At 45.0% G+C, this 14,184-nt stretch overlaps 1 protein-coding gene across 11 annotated transcripts in view; it reads right to left on the minus strand.

Annotated features, from left to right (window-relative positions):
* Positions 1–14,184, minus strand: part of MYO18A (myosin XVIIIA) — an 805,500-nt gene that overhangs the window by 546,194 nt on the left and 245,122 nt on the right. For 4 of the 11 annotated variants that reach the window (XM_069226227.1, XM_069226226.1, XM_069226225.1 and 1 more), the window contains exon 2: positions 132–197. The exons of the other annotated variants lie outside the window; for them this stretch is intronic. The gene's annotated coding sequence lies outside the window, so the exon portion shown is untranslated. The remainder of the gene's footprint in view (positions 1–131; positions 198–14,184) is intronic. 11 annotated transcript variants of the gene reach the window in all.

Raw genomic sequence — 14,184 nt, forward strand, 5'->3', positions numbered from 1 at the left:
CTCTGTTCTGGGGTTGAATCGGCTCCTCCTCCAGTGGAATGTCATTACACTCTAAACAAACTTGCTTTGGCGATGGTTTGAAGGGCACGATGCCCCTGCCCCACCACATGAGAACCTCCAGCAACACTTACAGACTCATTTTCACTACCCGCAGACCCGTTTCGTTTCTTAGAGGAGGGCTTGTCTTCTTCCTTAACCTAAAGGTTCAAGTAAAGGAATTGGGAGATGGGGTTAAAGAAAAGATTCACATTAATAGTTCAAAACAAAGCAAAGTGGTGTGAAAATGTAGACCTGCCGAGCATGTGACAACCTCGCCCCTGTGAGGCAGGTCTACAAGTTCAGACAGGACCTGACAGTCAACCCAGGATCTCTTTCGCTCCCCGCCGTCCCGCCATTGCCTAAGGAGGCCTTTAAAGATGCCCGCTTGCATACATACCAATACACAGGCACCAGTGTACAGCATAACGTTACCATTATTAGATTAAGTAGAGCGGGGTTTGGGTGGCATATGAAATGCATACTCTAACTTTCAAAGCTTGGCAGTGTTCGGTTATCTGCAGAGCCACTATCTTATGGTGAAACAAAATACATGCTTTGAAGCAAAATTCAAGCTCATGAAGCAATGATGCATGTGGTCAAAACCCGCTTTTTCTGCATCACTTTCTAGTGAGATAAGTAAAAAAAAAATCCCCTCTACTTGTCATGATTTCAGTGTGAAAAAGTCATGATACAAAGTGGTATTCCTTTAAAGAGCATAATCAAAGACCCAACAGACACGGTCTTTATGCGTTTTTGGTAATAAGGTTAGGGTGAAACACTAGTCAGGGACATTAAGGGCAGTTTAGAAGGCCCGTGCACCTATATGCTAGCCCACCAGCATTTCATGGAAGAGCTCTTTAAAAATAATAATATGCCAAGTGATTCAGAAAAGCATGTTTAGACAACTAAACCAAGCAGCAGTATTAAGTATCCTATCATGGGATTCTGAAGCAGAAAAGGTATGTGCAGTATGCATCCAAAGGGCTTCCAGGTTTTGTTTACGTGCGTTTATGAAGCTAGACACATCTAGAATTTAATGTTCACAATTCAGTTACATGGGTCTCAGATTCCTGGCCCATTACTGATCAAGAAAGGTAATGAATTGACAGTTTGTATGTGGGAACCAAAGGAACACATTAATAACTGCAACCAAGCGAGAGGGTTATAAGCAAACGCAAAACACTTCTTGCCATTCAGGTAAAAAATGTAGCACTGTGACTAGAAAGTGCTGTCCCCCGCCATGCACAACACAGTAGTGTATCACACAGGACACCAGCAGCAGGGAGCATGCTCCCAGGAATGTTGAGGTATCTCAAGGCTACTCAAAAGCTGGGATGCAATGAGGCAATGAATTTCAAGGCGGTTAATAGCATGCCTGGCATGAAGTGCCAATCCCAAAGAGGCGCTTCATGCCGAGTTGCAAAGAAGCATGGGCACGCCTCCTGCTTCCCATCGGTGCCATACAGTGGATTTCCAGCTAGCTAATTGAAAGCAATGACCAATGCCATGTCAGATGGTGAATGGATGCACTTCTGTACGGCCCAGCGAAGGCACAAGGGTGCTTCAAAGTGAGACAACACTGCATTCGACGGAAACAGCCAATGCTTTGGAGGACAAACCTAAAGAGAAGCAGCAAATTCCAATACTTGTCTACAAATCAACAGTATACATGCTTCTTATATGGAATAATACCCATACAAAAAGTATATGCGGGCATTTTTTTTTTTTTAATTTGTCAAGTCCTACATTAAAACCCAGAAAATCTGCTCTTTTCTAAAGTGTATTCATAAAACTCTTCACAGAGCCCTGACGCATATTAAACATTTTAAGGGTAGTTTCTGGAATATTTAAGCAAGCTGAGACCCAGCACACACAAGCACCATCTGAACTGTTCTGGCATGTGATTATTGCTCCGCAGCCATAATCACCGTCGTCTACATCATTAAGCAATGCAGAGGGTAACATGACTGCTTAGTCCCACTTTCCCAAGCACAGACCAAAACCTGAACCAACCATCTATACAAAATTGGTACAGCCAAGGGCCAAGGTAAAGGATCTCTATTTTGAAAGACCAGAAACTGTAGAAGAAGCTGGATTTTTCAGAAATCACGCTGGAAGACGGAAGCTCTATACACACACAAAGCTGGCATCATTAAATTTATAACTACTGATTTTATTGTCAGTAGAAACTTTCTCCAAGCCGCCCCAAATCCATCACACCATCTCAAAACGTAACAAAAATATGTAAAGTCCCCAAAGAGGCGGAGCCTGCGTTAAGGAATAACGAAACACAACTTCCCTTTTGTTCCCAGAATGCAAAGCGGGAGGAAAACGCCATGGCTGTGCTCTCATGAGTTGGCGACCCTTACGGTGGGTGGGAGGAGGCGTGAAACAGGCAGGGCCAGCAAGGTTTGGAGATGCTTTAAAGCTAGGAACCGTGTTTCCTTCTAGAGACCGCGACTGGTGCCCCAGGGCAGCCCTTGTCTACAGTCATGCAGCGGAGGGAAAGGATGGGCACTGCAAGGTACAGAGAGAAAAGAGGGTCAAAGCAGGTCACCAAGGGAGAGATACGCATTTAAATACAAGTCACTTTCAGATGCAGGATTAGACATTAGTTCTGGATTAGCGAGGCCAACTGCCCTTGCTGACAAACACACACACATTCCAAGAACCCTGGACAAAAGGGCCACACTCAGGCAACGTGGAACTAGCATTCACCTAGGAGTCTTTATCTGGGTGGAAGATTTGTGGGTAACTAGTCTAAGTAACTTGCTCTTAGTGAGATCATGGTCTGTTATAAGTAGACGCTCTACCAATTGTGATTGCTGATCTAAATAGTGGGACCTTGTTTTCCATTTTGGAAGAGAACTATTCATGTACTATCACTAAAGGAATCTGCCTGCTAACTAAGAGGTCTGGGTGTTCTGTCAACCCCACCTTCATTACGAGTTTTTAGAACACTGGAATGTTGGGCGCTCCATTAAAGACAACGTAGGTGCTCTGGGCGGTAAAAGCCTTCTGCTCCACCATTCCAATGTATGTCGTTCTGTTTTTTACCTTCTTAATTTAGAACATTCTACCCTCAGTGGGTGGAATGCTCTAATAGCCTTCCAGCCAATCTGCTATGGAATATATTGTTACTTAAAGGTCCTCTCTCACTTGTTATTGGCCCTCACCTGTGGTTCGGGCCTATAACTTGTGTTCAGGGCCTTTAGCAACTGGTAAAGCCCTCAATAGCAGGCTATAAGGCTTTATTAGGACACTGGAGGCTTAGAGTTCCATTGAAGACAATGGAGTTCGCCAAGGCCAATAATGGTTGGTATAAACCTTCTGCTCAAACATTTCAATACTTGTCTTTCTGTTTCTCCCTTATTAATTTAAAACATTGTACACTCAGAGGGTGGAATGTTCTAAAAGCCTTATAGACTTTCTGCCTTGGGCTATACTAGTTGTTAAAGTCCCTCTCCCTCTTTATATTACCTCACCTGCGGCTCAGGGCTTTAACTCTGGTTAAAAGCCTTTAACAACCGGTATAGCCAATAGTCAGAGGCAGGCGGGCTATAAGGTTACAATATAAGCCTAATGTAAGACGGCTCCTGACCTTAAATAAGAAGATAAGTGTACAATACAGAGTTGAAGAGAGGCACTGGAGTTGATGAGATGGGATTTCCATGAGTTCAATGCTAGAGCCAACTATGAAACAGTCTTATCTCCTCTGTACCTCTGGTAATCAACCCCTCCTGAATAAGTGGGACCTTGAGCTGACTTCAACAGCAGCACCAAGTCTTCATCTGGGGCCTACATAAAGGCTTCTGTACTTTTGTACAGGTCCAGTATAAATTAAAAAATGAAATCACGACAATTTAAGTGATTGTTACATATTTTATTGTTGCTGCAACTCACTCAGTCCTTTTCTATTTTTTTGTTAATTCATTTTAGTGTATTATCTACAACTTGAAGGATTAGAATAAACATTATTCTGATATAAATATACAGTGCCCGTCCCTCCTCCAGCAGTAACGAGCAAGACGGTGACTAAATAAATTGAGGAACTTTGATCACCTACAACCAATGCTTTGCTGAAGCCTGTCTTCTTTGTTCATAAAATTACACCTAGCGGGAAGCACCTACAGACAATGGACATAAACGTCTAGAAGCAGCGAAGGTGCCCTGGGCCAAGGAGCCAGAACCACATAGAGTACATATTCATTTTTTCTCTTTCTGTTTCTCTCTCTCTCTCTCTCTCTCTCTCTCTCTCTCCTCTCGCTCTCTCCACACCAACTGTACACCGAATCACATACCCCAAACATCTGACACTTTTAAAACAAATCTTAGTCCAATTTAAAATCAGGGGTACAAAACACATGTATCTGAAACAACTTCAGTCAAGGCTTCAACAGTTTTTGCAGGGTGACATTTTGTTTACATTATATATAACTGACCACTCGCCATGGATGAAACTAACTCTAACGCGCATCTGACACATCAAACAGCCATTTTGCCCAAAATGCGGGTGTCAAAATTAAAGAGCACCTGTGGGGGGGTGGGGAGTAAGATGTGCTGACAGAGCGCTGCAGCTGAGTGAAAGAGACTGAGTGTACCCAATGGAAGGCATAGACATAGGAACAACGTGTCACAAAGAGAATTACTACAAACCCTATAGAACAATTTATACTAGCTGCGAATTCCAGTGTTAACTTCTGACTTCCCTGCCTATACCCGCCCGACACCTGCGCTCAGCTTTGCGAGGCCGGAGAGACATTAGATCAAATGGTGGCCCAGTGACCCGGTCTTTCTTTCACCCATTAGCACAGCATTGAGTTGTTAGTGATTTTTAGGGTCAAGCCTGCAAGTGCATGCGCTTGCACATGCGTCTCGCATGCAAGACACTGTTGTGTTCAGTAAAGGGCTTGGAGCCCGCCTGTCACTCACCATTTGTTATCACCATCACTCGCCCCCAAAATGGATTGCTCATGATGTGACAAAAGCTATTAGAAATTACATTAGTAACACCACTTATGCCATTGCATAACACCTTAACCAGGGTACATTTTATAATTTAGTCATGTGGCAAGTTCAGTTGTTTATCAGTATAGATATTATTTTATGATCAGCCTATTCAGGAGCAAACTACGGTTTTCAGGGCAAGGGTGCGAATCTCTGTTTTCATGCAGATCATAGCTGGCAAATTTCAGGGGTTTAGGTTTTGAAGTGGAACTATAATATCACTTTAACACGGTTTATGGGGTGAATTTATTAGTTTGACATGTGAGTGTTACATTGTTTGCTCCACCAAAATGTGAAACATTAGCAGTTTGATGTAAGGCCACCACCTGTGTGGGCAGCCCCTACTGCCAGGCGAAACCCTGCACCCACCCAGCCAAGCCTCCAACTCCCACAGCATACAGCCTTTGGTCATGCATGATGGGGTTGGACACAGGGTGTGCCCTGCAGTTAGCACGCACACACCCAACTACCTGTTCATTTCGTGAGACCTGCAGACATGCAGGAGGGCCTGATGACAACCTTTTAAAACGAAAATCACACATGTCTTGGAACTCTCGCTTTCAGGCTCACACATCTTTTTTTCTATATATACACACAAGCTTGTACTGTATGCAAGTGTTTTTATTGTACACCACTGACAAACCTATGTCTTTCATCATCTTCCATCACTTATTCTGTTCTTCAATCTTGCTTACAATGATCTTTGTGAAACTTGTGAGTTGTCTAAAACGTGCGAGATCTGGAAATTAACACCTAATTGCGAATACAAAATGGCAGTCCCATTCTATTGATCTTTTGGTATACGCAAGTATGTTTTTTATAAATTTTTTGATGATTTTTCCATGCCTTGGTACCTGTCAAATTTCATTTGTGGCCTAGAAATGGTCATCAGATCCGCCTTTTCCTTTGTACATTTTTTTATACATGGAATAAAACTTGCAACCTGGGGCAAATTCATGAATTTCAAGATGACGGAAGACAAAATTCAGGCACTTCATCAGCAAATTTCTTGAAAAACTCATGTGACTGACAGAACACTCGGGTTTACTTCTTGTATATTTAACAGCCAAGATATGCAATAGAATTAACAATTTCAAGCCTACCTGACAACTTTTTCAATGGTAAGATCTAAAAAAAAAATGCAGCGGGTTTTATACCAGATTAAAGTAGTTTCAGTTTTGGATCCGCATATCTGAGTGTTCTAGTTGGCTTGCGACTGGAAGACTTAGTTGCAGTCACCACTGAGTGAAGTGAGGGAGCCGGGGCTATTCTATGGTCCTTCATCGCAAGAAAACATTGGAGGGGTCTCCGGAAAACGCAGAACCTGCACTCAAAATTAATCAGATTAAAAACTGCTTTGTTTAGAGTTAAACACAGTTCCAAAGCGGAACCACAAACTGTCACAACCACCATTACAAAGCAATGGAATGCAACCATTGCGAAAGTCTGGATCAAAATAGTGGGGATGGGGCTTCATTTTCCAGGGCGAAGTGGGTGATATTACAGAGGTCACACCCTGACCTCAGTAATAAAAAAAATAACATAAATATTTTGTGGATTCACCTTAGTCTTGGACATATAAGAAATTATGTCAGGCCTAATCTAGGATAACTGAAGCACTGTAAAAGCTCTGTTAACTGTGCATCTCCCTAACCGGATTGAAAAATAAAAAAATGTAAGCTATCCTAAGAAGTTAAATCTCTTGATTTTGGATAGATTACAATCTTACCATGAAAACACAGATCGAATGGCAAAATCGGCTAGAGCAGTAATGTTAACTTTGAAACAACTTAAATTTCTACTAAATCAATTGGACTTAAACACCGCTATTGGAATTTCTAATACTGATTTAAAAAAATGCCCTACTGATAGTAGTGCCTGAAAACTCCTCGGTGACTATGAATTCGGCAGCAAGACTGACTACAGGTTCCAAACAAATATGACAACATAACACCGATATGACGGGAAACACCAGTTACTAGGCAAGATTTCAATTAAAATTTGCAAAAAATTATTGATCTCCACATACAGAAGGAAAGACACGCATGCTTGTTTTTTTCGCTTTTCTTTCCTCCTGTCAACTAGTGACTCCTCTGTCCCCATTCTTTATCCCATAGCTTTCAGCCTCTCATGTGGACTTGATCGTTTCAGCTCCAAGTTAAAAGTTACAGCTGTTACAATTTCCTAACAGCTAAATGCACAACCAGGATATTGTGCGTTCTTCGTTTTAATGTGCAGTGTAAAACACCGCTCAAGCGCTACTCAACCCCCCAGAGATAAGTAGCACAATATAAAAAGATCTAAATAGAAATAAATAAATTTACTAAAAAATAAAAGTCAAACAAGAATGTAAATGGATTGTGCTGAAATTGGCACTTAAGGTAGGAAGACTCGGTGCACGGCCCTGGCAGAGAACCTGCTACACACAGACGAATGGGTGTGGTGGAAAGGGTTTTGTGCAGTGGCCTTGGCTATGCAGCATGAACCAGAGATCACTGGGCAAAGCCCCAGGATGTGCCCCGGTGGCTACTGGGAGAGAGGGATTTTACATGCAAGGGCTGGTCGGCACCCAGAGGTCAGTGGACATGGTTGAGAGTGAAGTCCATTAGACATTGCTTGTAGGCGGCTGAGGGCAGTTCCTAGTGAGTTCTCGGAATAAGGGTGCTGAGTGCAGGGCCTGGCCAAAGTCTAAACCCTGCTCCCAGAGGCTTCATGACCACTGCCGAAGAAGGCTCTGGCCTAAGCAACCTTTTCCGCAACTAAGCGCTTCTGCAAGGCTAGTCTCCAGTCCAGGGCCAGTGCTTTAAATGGGCCAGTACTGCCCGGTACTGAGTACCCATGCTTCTTTAATTTGAAAGGGAGAGTACGGCACTTCTCAGGAGCAAGCAGGTACTCTAAATAGTGAGTACCTGCACTTTTTCTATATGTCCATATAAACCACTAAGCGGGGCACATTCAAAGATTGAGCAGAGTGGATTCTGGGATGTATAGCTGCACAGCACCTTGAATGAGGCCATCAAGGATGAGACTTGTGATGCTATGTGTTATGACAATGATGATGTAATTCTTGATGTGAACTGGGACCTCATGTGCAAGGCCATTTCTAAAAGAAATGCTATTTTGTCTTCTGAGGTAAAATACCTTAAGTGCACGCCAACAATGGTAAATGTAATGTGTGTATTTATACTCTGTCCTTTTCAGCTGGGCTAGAAGGCTTTTAAAGAGACAGTACCAACATTTCTCAGAAGGTATTAGATAGTGTGAGAAAGTGAGTAACTGACTTTCGTTATTACTTCTGACTCACTGAAGGTGTAGACACCAACCATTCACAGCTCCGTTAAGGGTAAGTTCTCATAAATTCAACTACAGGAGAGACCCTAATTTTCCATGTCAGTGCACTGGATAAAATGATGTCTCACAGGAAAAAAACGTAATGTCTTATAGAACAATGCGATCACAATGAAGGGTGTGTGCTGCAGGTGAGAGTACATTGATGAGTATGGACAAGGAGCGGAGCTCAGGAGGGCCATGGTCAGGGCACATGACACATTCTACACATCAGCAGGCCCTGTAAGCCATTAGATCTCCGTCTGTTTCTCTCTCCGGTGCCTTGATCAGCAGTTGCTGCTTTTCTGTCATTCTCTGATAAAGAGTATACACCGAGTTCTCTGCAAATTGGATTTCATGGCTGTGGACTTGTTGTTACGCAGCATGAACATAGCATGTGAGTGTTGCGCTCTGCATGAAACAGCTCAGCCACGGAAAATGGCGCGGCATGGCGTACACGAGCCACTGCTTCCGCCCCGCAGGCTCTTTGTCAGTCAGGCAATGCTTTCCAAGGAAAGGAAAATGCATATTTAGACGCCATCCCCGCAGTGGTTCCTTACAATGTCTGCATTGCGGAGGGCTTTGGGAAAGAGCTACCCGCCTGACCCGCGCTCCCTGTCACTCACTGAGAAGGTTGGGCACACCACCTCTGCAGATTTTTCCCAGGTCCTGAAGCTAGGGGCTACCCATCAGTATTACTAGTGAGGGTTCTTGTGTTCCCCACTGACCAGCTTACTGAACCTGCAGCAGGAAGCGGGGCCTCCACAGCTTCACTGACAGGCTTTGATTTGGAGTCATAGTGACACTTTAACATGGCTCGTGGCAGGTGGTGTGGAGTCCGTGACACAGAGTACCACAATCATAATCATCACAAGAAGGTTAGAACGTTAACTCACAGTTACTACTTTGAAAAATAAGCCACACTTAAATGCACACCTTCAAACTGATTAAACATAAAAACTATTACAAATACCTGATGTCTACTGAATCTTGCATTAACCGTTAAAAAGTTATGATCTCAAATTATTTTGTCTGGGTTCAAGAACTGGATAGGGACTTGCTGTCGGGATCTTCAATAAATTTAGATTCTTTTAATCCAATTTGTGAACTTCTTATGGGAAACAATGGCCAATGCAATCCTATGATGTTTCAGCACCATGGATAACTCCAGAGTCACCCAAAGAACTAACATAAGTTATCTTGGGAGCCAGTGGTGGTGGCCATAGGGGTATCTTCTTTATATAATAATAATAAGCGACCCACTACTAATCATCCAATCATACAATTGACTTCTTACTAAATTTAGAAGCAGCAGAAACAAAATCAAATCAATTGCATTCCATATATCCATGTCATTTTGTTACATTTATCTTTCAAAACTGCGCCCAGGAAACACACATTTGGTAGGGATAGCTCAGGATGTACCTGTTGAGCTGGAAAATCCCCCCTAAAATGTCTTATGGGGTGTAGCCAATCAGCCAGGTTCTGTATATCACAAAAATATTTTGGCCACTTTTAAGGGGTTACTCTTGCAGATGTTAGAGGTCAAAATTAGATCTGACTCTGAGATCACATAGCTAAGAGGACCCACTGAGAACTGGAGCATACACTGGGCCATCACTGTACAAACATGGCATCTTTCTGTCTGCTAACACTGAGGTCGACTGGGTACTGAGGTCCAAGGGATCTTCAAGAAAGGCCTAGGATGTTACATTTTGCAGCACTCGGGTATAAGAGGCTGGTAACGGGCCTTTGCTCAAGCCACATCAGGTCGACACCAGTGAGAGCCTGGAATGGTGCTAATGGGGTCCACTCATAAATAGTAACACAGACAGTGATACAGGGAATTGGGCTTGACTGACAATCACCGCTCCTGCACTTGTAGGCATGCTGTTTTGGTGTCCTCCTAGCTCTCCCATGAGGGACTGGATGGCATCCGGGTTTCTTTGGGTTAGGGGTGTAGTTGTCTCTCAGTTCACTGGCTACTCCACACAGGTAGGCATCAATAAATGCAAGACAGTTACCCCATTCATGCAGATCATCACGTTTAGTCCCAGCCTGGGAAAGACAAGCAGACTCAGCTCTAAGGCTTCCAGGAACTCAAAGGGAACAGTCCATGATGGCCTGTGTGCATTGAGAATTGTCAATGAGTTAAAAGGCAAGAAGACAGATACCCTCTGCCAACAAGGCCAAATTCCTTGATCAGAGTAGAGTCCCAATCAATCTGGATTAAATTGGATTTTCCAGTCCTTGCTTAACATGCTCGGCTGTAAAGCATGCTTATTTTGCTAAAGGTCATATGCTATAAAGAAAATATCCTACCATAATCAATAGTGAAAAAAACTACAGGACTAACACTCAAACCAATATAGAACATCTTCCATGTATGCCTCCTATAAGGCACCCTTAAAGATGCCCTCAACATGGGTCAGATCCAGCCACTCCTCATAATGTCCAACTTTCTCCCTGACATCGCCATCCACTGACTGATCACACACAGGAAACTCACAGAGAAAGCCATCGCCAATCAGCCTAGAAAAAGATTCACCCCCTCACAGACCTGCCTGTCCAGCTTCAGACCACAAGGAGGCATGGAGACTCCATCCAACCGAGGGTGATGACACTCCATGTTGCAGGTGAGAAAGGCTCTGGTCTTCTCATCAGAGATACTCAAATGCTCTGCAGCTTTCAACATCATTGACCACCAAATGCTGGTCAATATCCTTGCACAATAAATGGGTTTCTTTACAGTATCTCTGACAGCCTGATGAGTGTGTTCGCTTCTGAGTCTATCTCTGTGACCAGCAGTGTCCTCTAAGGCACTATAGTCTCACCAGTAATTTCTAACTCTGGGAGTCATTCTGGCAGAGCTGCAGGTCAGCATCCACCAATGTGCTCTTCACATCCAGCTACAGGTAGCAGGATGTCCTCCTAGCTGTATAGCATGAGTCAATCGCTCAGAGCTGAAATATGCTATGACTTGCAGGTCATAAGTTCAAATTCCAGCAAGCAGACTCCGTTTCCATCCATCCTAGACTGCTCAACTTAGTACCATTATAAAGAGTATTAGCAATGCCTGTTATTTATAGCGCTTACAAGGTCTGTATAAAGTGCAAGGTAAGTCGCCATATAAAAACTAGTTAACTGAGAGACAGCTACATTTTCATTCTGTGACTCCTTCAAGCCCCGAATTGCTTTCTACATTTGTTTGCCTGACAGCTGAGAAAGCTGACATCACACACATCTGAATCAGACTCCCTACAGTGTACCCAGCCTAAGCTGCCCTTTCCGTGCCAGGCTCCAGTATAGCAATAACCTCACTGCCTATCTCCAGCAGCTGACTCATGCATCGAGTCTGGGCACACAGTCAGAGACCCACTCCACTGCTGAAGGCAACAGAGTGCCCACATTCAACCTGCACTCCCAGTTAATACCCAAAGGAAACGGGGAGAGGTATGAGATTCAAGTAAGATTTTAGGGTTGAATAAATCAGGCTGTATGGCCCTCAAAACTCAGACCTAATTCTACCCCCACTAACCATGCAAGGAACCTTTGCAACACTCTGGACAACAAGCTAACCATGATGGCTCAGGTCAACTCTGTCTCCTCCTCCTGCTTCTTTATCATCCACATGCTTCGTAAGATATTCAAATGGCAACCCCGGAGCTCAAGACACACCATAACCCAGACCCTAATCTCCTGCCAACTTGACTATGAAAACACTCTCTAAGCAGGGATCGCAGCTCACCTCCTCTGACTACAGACCATACAGAACGCCGCAGCCAGACATATCCCGGATCTCCCTAGACGAAGCCACATCACCCCCACCTCAGGGAACTAAACTGGCTCCCTGTAAAATAAAGATGTCAGTTCAAGCTACCGACCTACGCATACAAGGCCCTACAAAACTGCAGACCACCTACTAGAACCACTGCCTGAACTTTCAGCAGCCCACCAGACACTTTCTCTCTCCCTTGCTTTCTCTAACCCTCACACCTTCCAATCGGACGTAGCGGAGCAGAGGATGCGCCTTCTCCTACTAATAGCAAAGACATGTAACAAGCTACCCTTTTATCTCAGGGCCTCCCCATCTCTTCCAGAGGTCAGGAAGTCCCTGGATACCTGGCTATTCAGCTAATCAACTGGACCTTGCCAGTGGCTGGATACCCTCACGGGTAACAAAAGCACTCTACAAATCTACTGATTGATTGATCCAATCTACTTGGATGAACCGCTGCATACAGTGCAAAGGACATTGACAATGACTGTGGAATGTGATGCTAGGTCCCGAGTATCCCATGTCTCAAAGACATTCATTTGGGTTGGGATGAATGGGGGCTCCCTGAGAGGTAGCCCTCTGTACCCCCCTTGAGCTACAGGGGCTACATGGGCTTAAGTTAAGCGTCTGGATTTTGATAACTCTCAGAAATAAGGCCAATTTGAGCATCAATTTGAGTTTGTTGCGGTTAACTGGAGAGTGAAAAGGAGCAATAGATCTCGAATCTGCAGCAGATGTCTGAACATAGCACAAAGTACCACCGGGTTTAGCAGGTGCCGCTTACTGGCAAGAAATTCTGCAGTAACCAATTACCCACAATGCACCGGAAGAGGCCACAAAACACTCTCTTGCCACCTGCTGTGTTTGAGTTTATAAACACAAAAAGAGCCGTCAGCAAGGGCTATTTCACAAGAAAACAAGGCAATCTGCTCACCAAATACTCCCTTGGAGCAGACACAGGCGTTTTAATGGGCATGATCGTTGTCCTTAAAAGAGACAGAAATACTAAAATATAGAAAATATTGAAATAACGCTAATCTTGGCTTTCTTAATTCCCTGAATACATATCACCTTTAGTTACCTTTCGATGGCAAGGAAGCTACATTCTACTTCTGCCATTTCTCCAAGCTTCCTTTTGAATTTGAGGGATGCTCCAGAGTGATGCATCCATCATCTGGGCAGACTTTAGCTCCTCTCAGGCTGCCTGCTAACCCGCAGTGATCGCTTTCCATAGAAGCCTCCCTTTACTCTGTCCTCTGCGCAGGGAAGCACGGGGCTCAGAGTCACAGCCAGCCTGGCCCCTGGTTACCAGGCCTCAGAGTCAAAGGCAGCCTGGGCCCCTGACTTCCAGGGTACAGAGTCACAGGCAGCCTGGGCCCCTGACTCCTAGGGTACAGAGTCACAGCCAGCCTGGGCCCCTAGTTTCCAGGACTCCGAGTCACAGGCAACCTGGGCCCCTGGTTACCTGGTTTCCAGGCTACAGAGTCACAGGCAGCCTGGGCCCATGGTTCCCAGGACTCCGAGTTACAGGCAACCTGGGCCCCTGGTTACCAGGCCTCAGAGTCACAGGCAGCCTGGGCCCCTGACTCCCAGGGTACAGTGTCACAGCCAGCCTGGGCCCCTAGTTTCCAGGACTCCGAGTCACAGGCAACCTGGGCCCCTGGTTACCTGGTTACCAGGCTACAGAGTCACAGGCAGCCTGGGCCCCTGGCTCCCAGGGTTCAGAGTCACAGCCAGCCTGGGCCACTGGTTCCCAGGGCTCCGAGTCACAGGCAGCCTGGGCCCCTGGTTTCCAGGCCCCAGGGTCACAGGCAGCCTGGGCCCCTGGCCCCTACGGCTCAGTCACAGGCGGCCTGGGCCCCTGGCCCCCAGGGCTCAGAGTCACAGGCAGACCGGGCCCCTGGTTCCCAAGGCTCGGAGTCACAAGCAGCCTGGGCCCCTGATTCCCAGGGATCAGGGATCAGAGCAGTGCTTAATTTGTGCTTGTTGTTTCCGGTGTGGAGCACCGGCACTTATTTTTGAAGGCCGGCACT

This window comes from Pleurodeles waltl, chromosome 3_1 (genome assembly GCF_031143425.1).
Source record: "Pleurodeles waltl isolate 20211129_DDA chromosome 3_1, aPleWal1.hap1.20221129, whole genome shotgun sequence".
Classification (NCBI taxonomy): domain Eukaryota; kingdom Metazoa; phylum Chordata; class Amphibia; order Caudata; family Salamandridae; genus Pleurodeles; species Pleurodeles waltl.